Source organism: Palaemon carinicauda, chromosome 27 (assembly GCF_036898095.1).
Source record: "Palaemon carinicauda isolate YSFRI2023 chromosome 27, ASM3689809v2, whole genome shotgun sequence".
NCBI classification, from domain to species: Eukaryota; Metazoa; Arthropoda; class Malacostraca; order Decapoda; family Palaemonidae; genus Palaemon; species Palaemon carinicauda.
In genome coordinates, this window is record NC_090751.1 from 15,689,162 (window position 1) to 15,706,940 (window position 17,779).

A 17,779-nucleotide genomic window follows, 5' to 3' on the forward strand; every position below is an offset into this window, starting at 1 on the left:
TTTTTCCAACCAATCGGCAGGCCTGTACACATCTAAATCTTTTGGTACCTTATCGCAGAGAGCAGCCGCGACATTCAAGTTATTAATTTTAATATTATTCAAATTACTTATTGCACTAAATGCTTCGTCATAACTACTATAAGATATCCATGAATCCCAAGTTTCAGCTTCAAGTTTCATCCTTATTTCTTTTATGCATCCATAGCATTCAAATGCTTTACATAGATCATCATAATTTGTTTCTATTGAAATTTGTGTAACATGGAGGATTCGAAGTTTCCTCGTGTTACCCAAATTACTCGATTTAGAAATATCAGTAGAATGGTCCTTTCCCGTTCCGAGGTCATCAACAGAGCTATCCCTTATCACATTAGCAGAGGTCGTCAACAGTGCCGGGGGAGAGTCAGCGTATCCAGGGGATGGGGGTTCGTTCCTTAAAGAATCCATAATAGTAAAGAGAGGGAAAAGAGTTAGTTTGATGTACCTGCTCGAGAATGTTAGGCCATCACGCGTCGGAAAGGAAATTTGCACTCTCTACTATCGGCACAATGAGAGTATACTTCCCAGATGGTCCACTCCATACCCTACCCGAAGGATAGCATCAAAACAGATATAGAGGCACAGGTGTAAGCTGAACCCGCCTGTTAGGACTGAGACCAAGAAATTATGGAATCATCCTCCCCATATCTATAATGACGGGCTTCCGGCCAAAAGCCGAGAGTCCTACCCCAAGCATTGGATCCCCCTGGATTCCGAAGACCCAACACTTGAGAATAGTTCCGCCAAAAAGGTCCAAACCATCTTCGGGATGGCTGAAATCATCCAATACGCTCATATATAGCTTTGAATGCAAACACCTCCCAACCGCGATACCTCCTCCCACTCATCAAAGCAGGCAGCAATAAAGGATGTATGAACATCCCCGCCGGGGCTACAATGGATGTGAAAACATCCAAGCCATAGGAGAAAAGAAAAAAAAAAAATAAATAAATATATATGTACATAATATATACACACATATAATGAGGGAAATTTTTCTCATAGAGTTTGGAAAGCAAGACTAAAGAAAGTTTGTGAAATTAGGATAAGGTTGAAGTAGTATTGAGAAAAAGAAAAAGGTAAAAGAGAGAAATTTAGATTCGAACTGGGGGAGCAATTTCCCCAAGTTCGAGAGCCCTCTTGCCCGTCACCAAGTTTCAGCACGGGAATTAAATGCCGTGCTGAAGCTTAATGACTTCATCAAGGCATTCTCTCATTAAGAGGGAGAGCAGCACTCGAGAAGAAGAGTCCCTGCACCTCGCAAGTTTCTTGCTACGCAAGAGACGTACAGCCTACATAAGCTTGAGTGTGGAGGGAAGAAGTGTGACTTGTCCTAGGACGTTCCCAATACCACCTCGTCAGGGTATGGGGGACGCGACAGTATTAACTTAATACTAGGAACACAGGGAAGCATGGTTTACCTGCAGAGGTTTGAGGTCAGCTATGCAGAGAACCCAGGATGCTGCTTTCCCCAAGAGAGGGGAGGATGAAGAAAGAACTAAGGGCCAGACATTGATTGATTGATTTAAAGTTTTCAGGCATCCTGACATCTGAGGTCATTGACGCCGGTAACATTTAATTTATGTATACAAAAATAAAAAATAAAATAAAATAAAAAATAAAAGAGTATTCAATTAAAATCATAAAAGTTGAATGTCATAAAGGTTAAATATTTTTCAGAAGACCTGCTTCTGAAATAAATCTAAAAATGCCACTTGCATGGTAGGACACATCATTTCCAAGAATCTTGGCAAGGATGAACCTGCAACCCTCACCTCGAGCCTCAAACAAATATCTATTCCGCAAGTTGTTATAATTGGGGCATTCAGTCAACAAATGCCTTACTGTTAGAGGTACTAAACAGTCGTCACAATACGGTTGGTGTTGGCCCTTCAGCAGAAACTCGTGTGTCAACCGAGTGTGACCAATACGGAGACGACAGAGACCTTCTCCCATTTTCGGGGCATCATATTATACCTCCAAGGAGATATGTCATTTTTTACCTCTCGCATTTTATTCCCATCTAGGCTATCCCATTGCTGTTGCTAAGGCCAAAAGAAAGAGGGTTTTCTTGGTAACCTCCCTAAGGGGAGCCTATGAGATGGGCTCAAATCTCTTGGTGCACAGAAATTTAAGAACCACATCAAGGTTCCAAGAAGGGGACTTTAACTGGGTCTGCTTGGTCGTCTCAAAAGACTTCAAGAGGTCATGTAAGTCCTTATCGCGAGACAAGTCCAAGCCTCTATGCCGACAGACGGAAGAGAGCATACTTTTGTACCCCTTGATAGTGGACACAGCTAGCTTAGCGTCCTGCCTGAGGTACAACAAGAAATCCGCAATCTGGCTCACAGAGGTAGTGGATGAGGAAATCTTGTGCTTCCTACACCAAGCTCTAAAAGTCTCCCACTTGGACTGGTAGACCCTCTGCGAAGAGACCCTCCTCGCTCTGGCGATAGCTTTCGCAGCTTGCGCTGAAAAGCCTCTCGGTCTGACGAGCTTCTCGATAGTCTGAAGGCAGTCAGATTGAGAGCGAGGGGGTTTTGATGATATCTCTCAAAGTGGGGTTGTCTGAGCAGATTTGGACTTGCAGGGAGGCTTCTTGGAAAGTCCATCAACAAGTCCACCACCTCCGTGAACCATTCCCTCATCCGTCCCGAATCGAGGAGAGCGAATTTCCTGACTACCAGATTGATGATCTTGAATGGGGGAAAAGCATAAGTGTCCATCCCGTCCAATCCATCAAAAAGGCGTCTACTGCTATTGCCTCCTTGTCCGGAACTAGGGAGCAATAGATGGGGATCCTCTTGGATAAGTTGGAGGCGAAAAGATCGATGAGGGGTCTCCCCCACAGCCTCTAGAGACTCTGACAGACCTGTTAGTTGAGGGTCCATTCTGTGGGAAGGACCTGCCCTTTCCTGCTGAGCATGTCCGCCCTCATGTTCTTCTGTCCCTGAACAAACCTCGTCAGCAGGTTTATCCTGTTCTCCTTCGCCCAAAGAAGGAGCTCTCTTGCTGTCTCGAACAGAGACAGAGAGTGAGTCCCTCCTTGCTTCCTGATGTAAGCAAAAGCTGTGGTGTTGTCTGAGTTGACCTCCACAATCTTCCCAGACACCAAGTCCTTGAAGGCCTTTAGCCCCAGAAAAATGGCCATCAGCTCCTTGTTGTTGATGTGCCATCCCAGCTGAATTCCTTCCCAATAGCCTGAGACCTCCTTGCTTCCTAGTGTTGCCCCCCAGCCTGACTCTGATGCGTCTGAAAACAACACTAGGTCTGGGTTCTTCTTGTGTAAGGAGATCCCTTCCCCTAACAAGGTTGGGTCCAGCCACCACTTCAGAAGATTCTTGACTTTTGTTGGAATGGGGAAGGAAAAGGAGTCTTCCTGCATCTTTCTGTTCCACGTCTTCTAAAGAAAGTGCTGAAGAGGCCTTAGGTGGAGTCTCCCCAGAGAGATAAACTGTTCGAGGGAGGATAGAGTCCCAATCAAACTCATCTACTCCTTCGCTGTGCACCTCTTCTTTTCCAGGAAAGTTCTGACTTTTACGAGACACTTGGTCTGTCTTTCCTGAGAGGGAGAAGCCCGAAAAAGTACTGAATTCAGAACTATCCCCAAATAGAGAATAGTCTGATTCGGTCTGATCTGAGACTTCTCCCTGTTGATGACCAGGCCTAGATCTTGAGCCATCATAAAAGTCTTCCGTAAATCCTCCAGACATTTCTCCCTCGATCGTGAACTAATCAGCCAATCGTCTAGATAGAAGGATATCCTTATCCCCTCCTGATGCAGCCAACCTGACACATTCGCCATTATCCTGGTGAAGACTTGAGGAGCCGTGCTGAGACCGAAGCAAAGAGCTCTGAATTGGAAGCACTTGCCCTGCATTACAAATCTCAGGTACTTCCTGGAAGTCGGATGGATGGGGACATGGAAATATGCGTCCTGCAAGTCGAGGGACACCATCCAGTCCCCTGGACGTACTGACGCCAGCACCGACTGAGTCGTCTCCATGGAGAACTTTGTCTTCTCCACAAAGACGTTGAGAGAGCTGACATCCAGGACGGGTCTCCATCCGCCCGAGTTCTTGGGGACCAGAAACAGGCGATTGTAAAAGCCTGGGGAGGATAGATCCTGAACCGGTTCTATCGCTCCCTTGTCTAGCATTTGGTCGACAAGGTCTATTAGGGCCTTCTGTTTCCCCGGGATCTGAGTACCGGGCTACTAAGGCCAGCGGAGCATCTGCGAGAGGAGGTTTTTTCAGAAAGGGGATCTTGTATCCTTCCTTGATGACTGAGAGGGACCAGGTGTCCGCCCCTCTCCTCTTCCAAGACTGCCAAAAACCTGACAGTCTTGCGCCTACTGTCTGGAGGAGACGAACTTCATTTTCTGGAGCGAGGTCTGAAAGAACCCCTGGTAGATATTGGTCCTGATTCTTGCCTTCTCCCTCTAAAATCTGGTCTTGAAGTAGTCCTGCCCCGAAAGGACTACTGGAATCTCCTTTCCTCCCGTTTCGAAGGAGGAGGAGGGGCTGCCAAGGGCTTGCGAGCAGAACGAGATAAAAGGTCTTGGGTGGCTTTTTGGGCCAGAGAAAGCGTAATGTCATTAACCAGGGACACGGGAAAAAGATGTTGAGAGAGGGGGGCGTAAAGAAGCTCAGACTTTTGTGCAGTGGTAACAGACCTAGAAGCAAAAGAGCAAAGCAGAGCTCTCTTCTTTAGGATCCCAGCTGAGAACAGCGCAGCCAACTCATTCGCCCCATCTCTGAGGGCCTTATCCATATAGGAAATAATACTGGTAAGGTCCCTAGATCCTTCCATCTGGTCAGTTTTCCTTGCGAGAGTCCCAAGCGACCAGTCTAGAAAACTGAAAACTAAAAACCTCAAAGGCTCTAAAAATACCTTTGACGAGATGATCCAGCTCTGACATCGACCACATGACCTTGGCTGAGTTGAGAGCATGCCTTCTAGCAGAGTCCACTCAACCAGAGAAGTCACCCTTGGAGGAGGAAGGCACTCCCAGACCCAAAGGTTCCCCAGTTGCATACCACATACCCGCTTTTGAAGCAAGACGAGCTGGTGGAAACGAGAAGGAAGTCTTAACTGCTTGTCTCCGCTCCTTCATCCAGTCATCAATCTTCGTAAGAGCCTTCTTTGCGGAGATAGACAGTTTCATCTTGATGAAGGCTGACTGTTTCTTGGCCTTCTTTCTGTTAAATTGCGACTGAGGAGATTGAGGGGTAGCAGGTTGGAATTCCTCTCCAAAAAGTTCAAGAAGGGAGCGAGAGAGAACTTTGTAATCTCCCGCAGCGTCGGCAGGATTATCATCGTCATCAGAAACATCCTCGAGGTCCTGATCCACATCTGCAATATCCTTCGAACGAGAAGAAGGATCCTTAGAACCCGACAAGGGCAAATCAAAGGCATCATCCTGCAAAAGACGGATTGCATCCTGGAGTCCAGCGCTAGAAGAATCCTTGGAACGAGAGGCAGTACCTATCCCGAAGAGGCAGGGTGGTATCGCCCTGGCACCGAGAACGAGAGGCAGAGTTGTTCTGATGTCGAGAGCGAGAGGCGGTATCGTCCTGGCGTCGAGAACGAGAGGCGGTATCGCCGTGGCGTCGTGAACGAGAGGCGGTATCGCCGTGGCGTCGTGAACGAGAGGCGGTATCGTCGTGGCGTCGAGATCTAGGGTCGGTATCGTCGTGGCGTCGAGAACTAGGGTCGGTATCGTCGTGGCGTCGTGAATGAGAGGAGGTATCGTCGTGGCGAAGCGAACGAGAGGAGGTATCGTGCTGGTATAGTGAACGGGAGGCGGTATCGTCTTGGCGTCGAGAACGAGAAGCAGCATCGTTCGATAAAGTATCGTCTCGGTATCGAGAACGAGAAACCGTATCGTCCTGGTATCAAGAAGAAGTATCGCCAGGCGAAAGCACACATTCCTCATCCTGGCATAAAGAGGGAGAAGTTTTCTTTAAAGAAGAACTCCGTTCTCTCTTAGAAGCAGACTTCTTAATCGGTAACGAGTCGTCTTTACGTCTGTCAGACTGGGCGTGAGGGCGGCTAAATGCTTGCACTAACATCCAAAGTTGTTCCTGCGTGACAGACATAAAGGATTTAGCAACATCAGCTGGGTCTTGTGGCCCCGAAGGGGAGGGCTGACGAATAACACTCGTAGAAGGGGGAGGATCTTCGGCAGTAGGCTTCGCCCTTTTCACAGGCACGGAGTCGAAATCATCCTCCGACGGACAAGGTTCATAACTGCTAGAACCGGGAGAGAAAGAACGAGACCGTTCGTCGCGGTTCCATCTCCTCTTTGTAGGTCTTGAAGCTTCAAACTTCCATTTATGTCAGGACGAATTCGGAGAAGAAAACAACACATCCGACACGTCTTTCCTGTGACGGTCAAGAGCAGCCTGGGTATCGACAACAGGACTGTCTGAGGCGACGGCTGACCGAGGGTACGTACCTCTCACCCCCTTCCGGTCATCGACGTACCATCTCCCTTGGTCCTGGGAGCTTGGTAGAGGTCTAGGCCTAGGGTAATGACAGGTTCGGTCAGTCGCCACCTCCACTACACTAACACAAGCACTTTCACTTTCCTTACCTTTAAAGGCCTCCAGTTGTTCTTTAATGGCCTTTAACTCGGCCGCCAGGCTAGCGTACCGAGGGTCATCCGTAGATACGGAACCTGTAGGAGGTGCAGGAGTTACTAACTCAAGGGAAGGATCAACTTCCAAAGAGGAATCAATTATAGGTTCAATAGATAAATCTACACTAAGTTGGTCTTCCTTACCACTAACAGACTTAGACTTAGACCTAGAAGCTCTCCTAACTCTATCGAGCTCTAGTTTACGCACATAGCGCTTCATAATCAACCAATCTTTCTCATCCAAAACTTTTCATTCCCCGCACCTATTATTAAAGGCACAAACAAAACCCCTACAATTCGAACACACAGTGTGAGGGTCTACCGCCATTTTCGGTAGTCTCACCTTACATTCCTCATTCGCACAGACACGGTAATGACTCTTTTCACTCATAATGAAAACAGCAAAAAAGCTAAGAGAAAACAAAAAACACAATCGCCAAAACCCCAAATCAGAGTACTTCACCAAAAAAGCAGACTGGTACACCGAGCAGGGAAAGCGAAGAAAAACTCTTAATGACGGACCAACGTGTTGTCGATCCGGCCGGCAGAGATGAACTGAAGAGCAGAAAACGGGAATGATTCCTCCTACCACCCTTTAACGGGTGTTATCACCCAACCACCACAAGGCGGTTGCCACGTTTAGAAATTCTGCCGAAATAGAGATTATTAGCTATGTATATATAACTGCCAGGTAAGTTCTATTTATAAAAATGAAAGTTCCACAGGGGCAGCCAGAGAGCCCAGGGCACTTGCGCATAATTGCGAAGAAGGTAGAGGCCAACTTCCAAACACACAAAGCTGAAGAAAAAGAAAAAATAGATTAAGGCTGTCAAAAGCGAGGACGAAAGACAGACACGTCGGCTCATCGTCCGAGCCAAAAGTGAAGTGAGACAATTCACCGGTGTGTGGGGGAGGGAGGGGTAGCAAGCTACCCCTTCCCCTACCCCCTTGCTAACTAGCGCGGGGATAGTTAACCCTCGTTAAAATCTAATGGCTCGTCATTTTCAGCTACGCCGAAAGTAAACCCTATGTATATAGCGTGGTTTGTATTTCAGTTACGGAACAAGTCACATTTCTAAGCTATCAAAGCAGTCTTTCATTAAGAACTAATTCTTTCTTGGAGGATCCTTTAAAAATAAAAGACTGAATGCAATGCAGATGTGGGAAGATGGGATACAATAAAAAATCATCCGCAACATCTTTAGTGTAACCTGTAAAGCTTCAATCCCGTGGGGTCACAGTAAAATACAGAGGTACCTAGTTATTAACATCTAAGAAATTGTTCAATACTGTAATGACCATAATATACTTAACAGCAGGACACTAACTGTAATTGCATACAGCCTAAGAAAGTAAAACGTAAGTTATCTAGAAACAGTAATGGACAGTACAAGTATCATATTTCCATTAAATCAGTTTAAACCAATTAAAATTTAGACTAATTAAAAGAATTAACAACAGTGTACATTCTCATTGACATTTACTGTACCGTATAAGATAAATAAGAGCGCAATGGTTTATTGTATAAATACTCACAACTCTATGTTACATTGGGGCTTCTTTTGTTCAGCTGAAAGCATTCAATTATCTGTAAAAACAAAAAAAAATAAATAAATAATTTGAAAACATGTTTGTATTACATTAACATACATTCTATAACAAAGGAATATGCCTGTTACACCCTTTTATGACATGATTTGAAAGTGAAAAATTATTCTGATGGTTTGTAGGTAAAAGGGTTTCCTTCAAGTTTCATAACTAAATACAGTACCATCACAAACAAAGAATAAAATAATGTACAGTAAAACACTGAATACTGAATAACACTGTGAGTGTTTTGTATTAGTAACTAATTGTCACAAATAAGTATATCAAGAAAAATTAGCAAATACTGTACAGGGCTGTACATCTACTTCTTTATAACATGAAATTTTCCTCAAAAAAGGGTACGATATGGTCATGCAATTAACTTGTCTTTTGAAGATGTGATTTTCTAAAAGAAAAAAGGATGTGAAGTGAGAAAACATTCACACTCTATATAATGACTTAAGGATGATGTCTACTATAATCACTAACAATTCCTTACATATACTATGTCTTTGAAGTAATTTCTAACAAATCTTGGAAGAAAATAATATAAAAATGACTAGACCATCACTTAATACTTAAAATCACTCCTACAATAATTTTTCACTACAGTCTTAAAGTAAATACTGTAATGCACCTTAACTATGTGTACGGTCTCTAAATTTTGGAAGTTTGGGTAGCTTACATTTAGAAATGCAAATTCCAGCAATTTCTAAACATAAATGTAATAGAAGCTGAACTATATATGTGTAATTACTGTCATCATTCCCTTCATACAAGGAAGGATCGAAAAAGAATAAATCATTTGGTCACAGTCCTATAACTGTATTAAGAGACAAGATTGCTATAACAGTAACATAGAAAAAAAATGAAAACAAAGTTCCTCTCCAAACAAAGAATCAAATATTGAACTCTTTTATTTGCAATAAAATACATAACTTGAACCGATTATTCAAAAAACAAAAAATCTGACAAATTTGGAAGTAATTTGTATTTTCCCCTTACAATACAAACCTAGAGTTTTATATAGATGAGAGGAAATCAGCATTAGCTGGCACACTGCTATAAAAACTTTTAACGAGGTGTTACTAGTGGCAGCATGGAAAAGCACCGGCGCTCAGCTCACTCATCCCTACTTCACTTTGATCGCAGACGAACTTTCTCCAGGGGGTTAGGTGATTTCAGTAATTGACTACTGTATGTTGCAAATGCTCTTCACTCAATATGCTGTATAGATATCATTGCTCATTTGAAAGTAAAATATATCCACAAAATAATGACCCATAATATTGGTGTGCTCAGATCAGACATGTACACTATACAATAGCTTGCCAAAACACTTGCATGGCCCACAACTCCTTCAGGTTGCCCATCATAACCTCCTCTTGGAGCTCCTCGAGAAGCTCAATAATGTTGTCCTAATCGAAGACCAGCCCCATGGACCTCCCGAGTGTAACGCTTTCCTAAATGCTAAGTGTCAATGGTTTCCGCTTCGGCTAGGCCTACGTCGAATCCCTCAAGGTCTCATGCGTAGATGGCATCAGGCCACAGCTTCCGCAGAGAGTTCAAGGTGCGCCTCAAATCCTCCTGCCAAACTTGGTCGATGTCGGACTTGCAGCGAAGTCTCTATCTTCCAACCCCGAGAGCTTTTCCCGGGGTGGGTCGCGGACATCCCTTGAGTAGCTGGCTGTCTCCGTCTTTGTAGTCCTGGCAGAGGACTTTGGCAGGGTCTTGGAGTCTTTGGATTCCTTCCAAGGAAGGAGGTAAGACTCCAAAATCGAATACCTGTATGTTGTGTCCCTCCTGGTCTCTGACTGTGGGGAACTCTCAGCGTGAAGGGAGGTTTCCTCCGACGGTGGAGTGGAGGAGGGCCTTTCCTCATGCGACTCCCTTGGTAAAGGGGCAGTGGGAGAGTATCCCTGGGGAGATACCGGAGGGATTAGCCTTGATGGGCTGATCGGAGTCAAGTTTCACCCTTGAGGAAGTGACCAAGTTGAAAACTCCTCTTTTCCTCTTCAATGGGGTAGAGGAAGCCATGGTTCCGTGTCGAGAGTCTAAAGGTATAGGCTGCTCTGACGAGCGGCCAGATAGGGCAGGATTGAATGCCTGTCCTACAGCTCTGACTAGGGCACTGAACCAAGGTTGTTGACTGACCGAAGCACTGTCAGACAGATCCCCTGAAGGGAAAGGGACCGAAGGTTCCCTACGAGGAGTTACTGGAATAGGTGGGTCCGCCTTAGAAGAAGGTAATTTCGGGATCCTGAACCCCTCTGGTGATGCCTGTTCCCCTTTTCCTGAAGGGCACGCTGAAATGCATTTGCGGGGAGGGGAATGAGGCGAAGGTGACCTGGCCGGGTGTAGATCCTGTGCACGTGCCTGTTGGTATGCGTGGGAGAATATTGACGCACGAGGGCGAAAGTTGGCGCGCAGGTGAGAGCTGGCGCATGGGCAAGCATTGGCTTGCGCACGCGAACGAGTGGTGGTGCATGGGCGAAAGCTGGTGCGCTGACGAGTATTGGCGCACACGTGTGGGAGGGTGTGGGCACGTGTTAGCGCGCGCGGTCGGGCGAGTGCCGAATGCGTATGTCCTGGTGAGAGCGCGTGGGAGAAACCTGGCGCACAGGAGAGCACTGGATTGCGCGTATTGTTTGTGCACGCATAGGCGCGTGATGGCGCATGCGTGCAGGAGAGTGATGGCACGTAGGAGAGCGCTGGCGCGCAAGAAAATATCCCACGCACTGATGTGCAGGTCAATGCTGGCGCGCAGGTGAGTGCTGATATCCAGGAGAACGCTGACGCGTAGACGATCGCTGGCGCGCGGGAAAACACTGACGCATAGGGGAGCGCTGGCACATAGGAGATCGTGGGCGTGCAAGAGAAAGATGGCGTGCAAGAGATTGTGGGCGTGCAGGAGGGCGCTGGCGCATAGGAGACCGTGGGCGTGTGGGCGCACAGGACAGAACTGGCGTGCAGGAGAGCGCTGGTGCGTGGGTGCCTGTTGCAGCTGCCGCCTATGAGGGCGAGCAGGAGAAGGGGCGCGCCGAAGCGATGTAGCTCACTGACGAGCAGGCTGTTAATGACGAGCTGCTGGTGAGCACTGATGTCCTGTAGGAGGTTGGTGAGCTGCAGGATGATGGCCCGCATCTGCGCACTTCGGTAGGGCCTAAAGAGGATTTACCAGAAACAGGAATGGTGAAGGAAGGTCTGCAGGTCTGATGGGTGGCAGGTCAGGAACTGGGATGTGCCCTTTGTGAGGGCAAGCATCCACCGAAGGAGATCGCGAAGGATCTGCAGAGGTGTCCAGGACCAAAGTCGGTGGACTAGTAGCAGGTCCAGTGACGGTCGAAGGTCGAGGACCAGATGACTGCAGCGGAGGCTCCTCTGCAGGTGACGGCTGCGACGACGAAGCAGAAGAACCAAAGAGGCGCCTCTTCACCGGTGGTGAAGGGAGACCTCTAAGGCGAAGTGGAGGGCAAGCTTTACAACGAATCAGCAAGCTGACCGTGCGCCTCAACAGTCCTCCGAAGAGGAGTCTTTATGAGTGAACTTTCCCGATGGGAAGAAACACTTGCAGGAGAGACAGATGTTGGATTTAGTTTCCCTCTCGAAGGATGTTCAGGAACGGGGGAAACTAAGTCAGCAGCAACCTCTGACACCACAACGTCAACAAGGGCCAGAGGATCTACCTCTGACGGCTACGATGACTGCTGAACAGAAGCATCCTTGCGGATGAACTGCAGCAATGCATCCTTGGAGGGCAGACCCGAGAGCCCCAAGGATGACTAAACCTGTAATAAAGGAGTTAGTGACAAGGCCTCACCCAGGGGGGAGAAGTGGGGGCCATTTTGCTAGGGGAAGCAACACCATCTCTCGTGGACCGGGGTTGGCCGACATTAAATTGGTCTACGTTATTACTCGACGGTCTCTTGTTAGAGGCCGAACGAGTAGGAGCTTCGGAGGAGGGTCAGGAGATGGAAAAAGAGGCCTTGGGTTTTCTTCTCTTTGTAAGAACCTTCGAAGGAGGAATATCCCGCTTTGACTTCTTCTTCCACCATCGCCCAAACCTCTCCCACTGGGAGGAAGACCACTCCCTACACTCATTACACTTATTATCGCTATCACACCATTGACCTCTGCAAGAAGGACAAAGGGCGTGGACATGTGTGCATGATACCAGAAGTCAACCTCACAAACACACTAGAAAGAAAAAGCAAAAAACAGATTAATGGCTGTCCAATAAAGGCGCAGGATGAAGAGCGGCAACGTCCGTTCACCATCCGAGCCAAAAGCAAAAGTGAGCTCAATCCCCTAACCCCCGCTAACTAGCGGTGTGGGTAGTTAATGCTCGCTAAACTTTAATGGTTCGTCATTTCAGCTACGCCGAAAGTAATACCCCTAATAAATAGCGTGGTTTGTATTCCAGTTACGGAACAAACCTATATCGATCAAGAAACTAAATGAGGTCAGGGGGAACTCATTTTCTCATCCTCTTTTCTGTCGGCCTTAGGGGAAGAGGAAGAGAAAACAGCCGGAAAAGGAGGGATGAAGGAGCTAGAGTTTCTTCGGCATTAGCCTGGGTGATGCAAAGTCCATTGCCAATGAATCCCTCTTCAAATTATTCTTCCTCTTCATAGAGAACTCTTCACTGGAGGCCACTCTGTACACTCAGAACTGGGCAAAGCCTGCGAGCAGTCATGCCCTCTGCAGAAGTTACACCGATGATGCGGGTCATCATTGGTCTTGCTCACGTACCGGCCCAGCTGCAACCTCTGCCAAGCTTACCAAGGCACAGCCACATGTCTTTCCAAGGAACTGACATAATCAAAGGACAAGTAAAGAGACAAGCAACCTGTAGAGAATGAAAAAAAGCATAAGTTGGGCCAAAGCAGGAGGCGCGGAAAAATACGTGAGTGAAGGTAGTACTTGTAAATATAGGCTAGTTGGGCAGCGGCTCAGAGGCAGAGCCCAGATTCTGCTCAGCAGTATGTTACTGGAATAAAGTACAGTACCTCCATCCTCATGTGCATCATTCAGCCCCTCAGACACCTAGCATGGCGCAGTGAAAAGTCCTTACTAACCAATGCCTTGTATGGGGGTTTACAGGTGGTGAAAGTCTTCCCTATAAGTAAGGAGGAGAACCTAGGTTAGGTCAAATGGGCATGGATTGATGACGCAATGCCTGGTTTTCCATCACTGTTATCCCTTACCAAATAATCCCGCCACAAGCAGATATCAAAATTATTCGAAACATATATACCTGAAAAATATTTGCACCTAAGCGTAATAAAAATCTTCTACCCTTTAATAGGAGTATGACTTTTCAAAGCTGGAACCACCTTTGAGCTATTAACGAGGTAAACACAGCTGGATGCCCGCAGCTTGGCAGGTTGCTCCGTTAAGCGACATATTACCTATAGCTGTCAGATACTAATAACCTACAAATTTATTTTTATTAAAAATTCCCTTTTATTCTCTGTATTTGACTTAAGTTTTGTTTCGAGCTTCTGCCCTGAGACGGAAAGTTCCTGAGAACCGTTCATAAGATTCCGACATGAGGTGCTAGCCTCTCGACTTTAATTTCCCATTTTCTGTGTTACTAATACTGATAGACATTTTCAGTCTCCAGTCAAGAGATGGTCTTACTGTCCTGTGACTTTTTCTTGGTCAATCTCCTTAATATACATTTACTAATGCTAGTTGTCTCTAACAACAACAAAATGTTAAACACTGATACTCATTCAAACTAAAAGTGTTTATTGGGATTTCACAAACAAAAGGCCATTTCCATTTTGATGAAATAAAAAGTATTACTGGTGTGTTTATAGGTGTTTTGAACCATTACTATCATCAATCGAGGGAAAAGAAGTAATTTTCAAGTTATAAAGACAAGTTAACCAGGAAATACCTCTGAAAAACAAAATGTAAACAGTATTGCACTTGTCTTAATTTAAACTAAACACATGGTGGTACAAGGGGGGGGGGGGGTTACAAGTAGGGGCATAGGCTCCCTGAAGGTTCTTTAAGATATAAGACCTAGGTTTCATTAGGAAAGGAACCTTAGGCTATGTTGTAATCTTAAGTTTAATTCCCTTTTAAAATATGGTTTATTAATCATCACTTATAGAAATTTAAAATGTCTAAAATTTGAAAAACATAGATTTCCGCAATTTTCATAATAGTCGTTCTAATTACACAACATATGAATATACCATGAGGCAAGAACACTTCTCATTTTCTTAACTACAGATATAGTTCTATATAATTATAGCAAATAATTTCCCGCAGTAGCCTGTTAGTTGTTACCGGAAAAAAGTTAAAAAAAGTTCAAAGTTGGAGCAAATGCTTTTTTGTTGACCAGGCGGACATGAGTCTTTTTATAGCTTATTTATGACATATTTGTTTTTGATGTTGTTAATAGTTTATATATGACATGTCTGTTTTGACGTTGTTACTTATTTTAGAATGATTTATTGTTAATTTGTTCTCTTCATTTATTTATTTCCTTATTTCCTTTCCTCACTGGGCTATTTTTCTCTGTTGGAGCCCCTGGGCTTATAGCATCTTGCTTTTCCAACTAGGGTCGTAGCTTGGATAGTAATAATAATAATAATAATAATAATAATAATAATAGCGTGAAGGTAGTTGGGTTGCTGTAGTGGTTTTATGCTAGCCAAAATACTCACCAACGCGGCTAACTTACACGCATAGTGTTTGCCAGAACAAAGGAACAATGAGATACAGTAATATTAAATTGTGAGTGGGAAAAGCCACGACAGCCAATAGACCAGTCATAGAATAATTAGTGTTAGTTCACAGAACAACATACACATAAATAAACTTAATGGAATGTGGGTCACAACAGATATACACACCTACCGAAAGTATCCCACACTACCCAAGCTGAACTAACGTAATAACCAAATTTCTTCAAGGTACAGTATACATGACATTAGCATTTTATTTTTCGGAATTCATGACTTTGTCTGATGCGCAATATGGGATGATATAAGTCAGTAGTATAGCTGAGATGTTGAATATATACGTTAATCAAGGTCAATCAGTTTCATTGGACTTATTCTATGTGATATCATTTGAGAAGCCTTGCCTAGGGTCTATAAACAAATTTTGGTATGGCTACCAGAGGTTTACTCAGCCGAACATGTGTAAGTTACAGGTATATCTTCATGGAAGTGTCAAGTTTCAAACAGACGATACAGAGAGATCAGATCCAAACCAAATATTTTGACAAAATTTAACCATAAAAGAATTATATAAATTCTAGGTAAGACTCAGAGATTACCTTTTGTGTAGGTGCCTCCCCCAATGGTTTGTTTACGTTCGCGCGGCTGTCGTCTGCTCCTATACGTCACTTATGGTAATTATCAAGCAAGGATTATGGGACTATCATCTTTTACATATTTTCATGACAATTCATTTGAAAATATATATAATTTCTAAGTAAAAGTAGGACATGCAGAGATATATTTAATAAAAATTTAGATTTTATAAAGGCTTGGGGGTCTAATATTTCCTCACATTTTCTTTGAAAAAATGATATGACATCCATACAATCGTATATAGAGATATATTATCAAAAAAATTAGATTTATTAAGTTTTTGGGCTCAAATATTTCTCACATTATAAAGTATTGCTTACTCTAATATCTTTGTAAATGTATAGTCTTTACTATAAGAATAATGATTCAAACTAAGGGATGGCCCATTCATAGTTTCGAATCCCTTTACCGCTAATAACAAATGTGTTGAAACGGTGTTCGATTTCTGTAGTGTTTTTGGCGAATTAAGAAACAATTCTTGCCTCTTGCTTGCAATATTTGACAGTTATTATTGTTAAATTTGGTTTTATTTGGCCTGAATCCCCCGGAAATCGAATTTTATGAAAGCAGTTAGTATATTTATACGCAATTATTTGCTCTAGGTGCCGCAAACTATCACAGTGACATCACACGGACTCTTAGCAGAGCTAGGCCTAATACATCTAATTTGAACATTATTTAGACTTCTTTTCCGGAAATCTTACATATTTTGGACTTTTGATCATACTGCTAAACGATCGAGGAATAAAGCGTGTCCGTTTATCTACTCCTTTACCAGGTATGTTCAGTACCGAAACCATGTAAAGTAGTTTTTTACTGGCATAGGTCTAGGCTAGTCTATGGTGTGATTTATTCTACCTTCACGATCACCAAATAGCCCTAGTCTAGGCCTTTCCATTGCCTTTATCTGCGTAGCCTTAGACTGTGTAGTGAATCTGTAGAGAAGAGTAGATTTGGCAAGCTTATACCCTCATAGTGCTTTTCCTGTAGGTCTACTGTAGTTATATTGGTTTCCGTAGTCCCATTGTAGCTATATTGGTTTCTGTAGGCCTATCGTAGTTATAATGGTATCTGTTAGCTTATTGTAGTTATATGAGTCCATAGTTGGTAAAGCAGTATGTTAAAAGCCTACAGGCTCCAACAGGGAAAGTGCGGAGCCTTTGTAGGGTGACGGCCAGATCCTGTAGAAAACAGGAATATTCTGAACTGTGGCCGTCGTTCTAAAAACTATTTTGGTGGGAGAAGCTAACTTAAAAAACCCGCCTAATCTATGCTAAAAGCCGTATCCTTACCCAGGGGGCTGCGCCCCCCCGGACCCCCCCTTACACAACCGTTTCCTTACCTACGAGTACGACGGGAGAAGCTAACTTAAAAAACCCACCTAACCTATGCTAAAAGCCGTGTCCTTAGTCAGGGGGGCTGCGCCCCCCTGGACCCCCCCTCGGACCCCCCCCCTTACACAACACATTTAAGATCCGTAGACCATTTCCAAACATTTTTATTCTATACAAGATAACAGTCGGAGCGATAATAAACAAATTAGGACGCTTGGCCGTAGCGCTACAAACTACCCGAAACTGCTAAGGTCGAAAAGGAAATAGATGGTAGTTAGGTTTTTTTTATAGTTATGGACGGAAGAAGCTTTTCTAGTAAAAATTAGGTGTGTCCTAGAGAAAAACATCAGTTTTCTTCGAAAATGATACTCTTCACTGCAAATAAAAACCTAATTATCTAAGAAATAAAAATCAATGGGGTTAGCGTGCACTGATCAGCATGTACTGCTTGCCAGCACATAGGAGCTTGATCTTTTTCTTTTTGTGTGAGCGACGCGAGTGCATGTCGGAGCTAAAACCATTAGATTTTCAAAAAATATCCCTGTTTTTATACTGTCTAACGTGTTTTCAGTTTATTTGCTGTTGAAATGAAGGTCAAATTTAGTGAAAGCACATTATTTACTACAGGAAAAACTACTTCTGTTCAAAATGTTGTTCCATCTGTATTATTATAATGATAATAGTACGATCCATTAGTTTCTAGCCAAATACATGAACCGTATATGTTAATAACTGGTTATATGCATTATTACCATGATTATTGGGGCAAACCGCTACTTTTTCAGTTTACCTTCCCACTATATTAAAACAAACAATTATGGGGATCCACAGTTTATAAA

General features: G+C 44.2%; 2 protein-coding genes across 4 annotated transcripts in view; one reads left to right on the forward strand and one right to left on the reverse strand.

The window, feature by feature from the left end:
* The window catches only part of LOC137620549 (uncharacterized protein C3orf18 homolog), a 45,793-nt gene extending 30,160 nt beyond the window's left edge, over positions 1-15,633 (reverse strand). For 2 of the 3 annotated variants that reach the window (XR_011040076.1, XM_068350786.1), the window contains exons 1-2: positions 15,570-15,633; positions 8,219-8,270 (exon numbers count right to left, since the gene is read on the reverse strand). The gene's annotated coding sequence lies outside the window, so the exon portion shown is untranslated. Of the gene's footprint in view, positions 1-8,218; positions 8,271-15,407; positions 15,469-15,569 lie in introns of those variants that run through there. The other variant, XM_068350787.1, reaches the window with a different exon arrangement.
* Positions 15,634-16,060: 427 nt separating this feature from the next.
* The window catches only part of LOC137620550 (serine/threonine-protein kinase WNK1-like), a 524,046-nt gene continuing 522,327 nt past the window's right edge, over positions 16,061-17,779 (forward strand). The window contains exon 1 of the mRNA XM_068350804.1: positions 16,061-16,384. The gene's annotated coding sequence lies outside the window, so the exon portion shown is untranslated. The remainder of the gene's footprint in view (positions 16,385-17,779) is intronic.